This window comes from Mesoplodon densirostris, chromosome 2, assembly GCF_025265405.1.
Source record: "Mesoplodon densirostris isolate mMesDen1 chromosome 2, mMesDen1 primary haplotype, whole genome shotgun sequence".
NCBI classification, from domain to species: Eukaryota; Metazoa; Chordata; class Mammalia; order Artiodactyla; family Ziphiidae; genus Mesoplodon; species Mesoplodon densirostris.
In genome coordinates, this window is record NC_082662.1 from 82,623,211 (window position 1) to 82,626,175 (window position 2,965).

A 2,965-nucleotide genomic window follows, 5' to 3' on the forward strand; every position below is an offset into this window, starting at 1 on the left:
TTAATAAAGTCATCCTTTTATATTTTTTATGTCAATGTCAGACTACTCATTTGAAAAATGCCCTTTTTTAAAAGAGTATTGACCACTAGGAGTATTTTCCTTCTGAGACTGATGAATTCTCTCTGTTCAGCAAATAGTTAGTAGTAGATTAACAAACATTGACCTGACTCAAGTAATATATGAAAGATAGATGTATTTCTTTATAGAAATGTGGCTCACAATCAAGTTAACATATTCTCAGAAAATTAACAGGAAGAAAAATTTACCAAAAGTGCAAGTAAGGAGACATTCTCTAAGAAAGTTTAATATTCAGGGCTGTGGTTTGAACTTTCCATTAATGTCTTTTGAAAAGTTGAAATACTCAACTTTAAGAATAGAATTTGGTTGATATGTAAGGGAAGGTAAAAGGAGCTAGTGTTTTAAAAGATACCCAATGTTACAAGTTCTCAGGGAATTTCAATCCCACTAGAGAATATTGCCTCAATTTTTGGTGTTTTGTAGTTAAAAATTAGGAAGGAGCTTCCCTATTCATATTTTTCAGGTTTTTCAGCCTTCTGAACACTATAATGACAGATATCTCCCTAAAAGATGATATTAATAGGCAGAATAGTCATTTCTAGGGGAAGATTGAGAAGGTAACTAGTTAATGCCATTTCCTATTACTATGGAATCTCCCAGAATATTCAGCTATTTTTCATTGTCAGCTTTTTAAAATTCTTATTGCTCAGACTCTTGAGATAAAACTGTTATGGGTGTTTTCATTTAATAAGCCTTAGACATTTATGACTATTAATATAACAAGCTACAAGTATTGGTTTTCAAAACAGGCTGCAGCTCCCTAGCATTTTTAATGAAACTTTTCCTTATAAGGAGATGCTTATGGTTGTCTTAATGACCTAAATAAAAATGTGGCTCAAGAATGGTTATTCCAAAGAATTAAACTTAGTTTATTCAAAATCTGAACATAAGTCATCAAGTGATGTTATTAATCTCTTACGTTCCTGGCATCAGTAACAAAATGGTGTTACAGATGTCAGAGTATTGATTGCATGAAATCTTGAAACCCACAAAACTCGTAGGCTTAGGTCTTAGTAATTTCTGCTGTTTATGTAATTTCAGCCCTACGCGTCACCGAAAAGTTATTTATCTTAAGAAACTGTGGCCAAATTTGGCGGGTAATGCTGTCTGCCAGTGTCTGCAGATGTATTGTTTCCGCCTACAACTGTGTGTGCTGTCTGTGGTCTTTAAAGAACACTAACACCAGGCAGAAATGTCAATTCTCTGTTCAGATTTTTTCCTATGTTCTTAGAACTGATGTTGCCATTTCCTAATTTTGTCAAATTAGGTGTATGAACTATATCTTCCTTTCTTGAAAGCTGGATATTATCACCCATGTACGAGATAAGTAATCAGAAGTAGTTAATGCTGTGTCAAACTACAGCAAGATTTTCAACAAAGTCACCACAAAGTTCAGTGCTAAGGCAAGTATATAGTAAATAATGACATTTTAGATACCTGAAGTAAAAAGGCATGATCTTCGCAAAGCAGTTGGAAGTTGGGTGAGAAAATTATAAAAATGAAGTTCAGAAGAAAGAGATTGCAAAATAGTATGTGCTTAATCTGAGCTGCTATTTTTTTTTTCTCAATAGAAGAAAATGAACTAAGAGAATAGAATTTCTCTATCCCTAATTTCTGTTTTGAGTACTTAAAAAAATTAGCAATGTATGTAAAAGAATTCTAGAGGAGCGAAAAACTTATTTGGAGAGTATGTACAAACCCTTTAGAAGGCAAGAAAGATGACTACAAAACAGATGTAAATGTATCTTTTTGGCCGTGCTGGGGTTTATGGGATCTTAGTTCCCTGATCAGGGATCTAACCCAGGCCCCCAGCCATGAAAGCACTGAGTGGTAACCACTGGACTGCCAGGGAACTCCCAAGATGTAAATGGTTTAGAATTTTGATGCACTGTATGCAAAATGCCCATTTAAATTTAACACATGACACTGTCCTAGCTCTTAAGCAGATTCCATCATGGACCCTACTGAAGCAATTCTTTGAGGAAAGTAATGGATTTAACACTAGAAAATTTCATCCTATCTTATGAAGGGAAATGAAGACCAAATAGCATCTAGATTGATCTCTAGTTCTAGATTTAGAGAAGGACAAGGTCACCCACTCTAGCAGGGAACTAAGAAGATGAACCAAGGGATATGCTTCCGACATCCTGAAATTAGAACAGTAATAACAATACTGTCAGCTGCAGGGGTGGGTGGTACAAATCAGAAAATTAAAGAGCCATCTGATAATTCTAATTTTTGCATACGTTTCTTGTCTACATTCTATTCATGGTGTGTTTTTATATGTGTATATTTAATTATGTATTCACCCTTTGTGTAAATTCCTTCTGTAATTTCTCTGAAGACTGTAGCATATGATCTAGAAATGACTCCAACTAGGACAAGACTAAGACAGTAAATCAGAAACAGATGTATGGCTCCGTAGCCTCACATTGTTGTTTCGGCTCTGTCCATAAGCAAAAGGAGCAGGGGGCCCGGGAATCCAGCCACCTTCGAATTTCTCTAGACGCTCATCTTACTGCTTTTTTACCCGATAGAAGTTTCTCTGTTTCTTCTGGCATGTTGCTGGTCTTCCTACACACAAATGTTCTGACTGAAATCAAAACCAGCCCCACTGTATGTGTATGTATATGAGTAATCTTTAGACAAATATTATCAGTGCTCCTTTACGCTTTTCCCCAAGGTTAGTGAAATGAATGTCTGGTGTTCTGTGAGTGTCCTTTTTGTCATTTTCACTTTTTATTTTAAAACTCCATAAATGGGGGCTTCCCTGGTGGCGCGGTGGTTGAGAGTCCGCCTGCCGATGCAGGGGACACGGGTTCGTGCCCCGGTCCGGGAAGATCCCACATGCCGCGGAGCGGCTGGGCCCGTGAGCCATGGCCGCTGA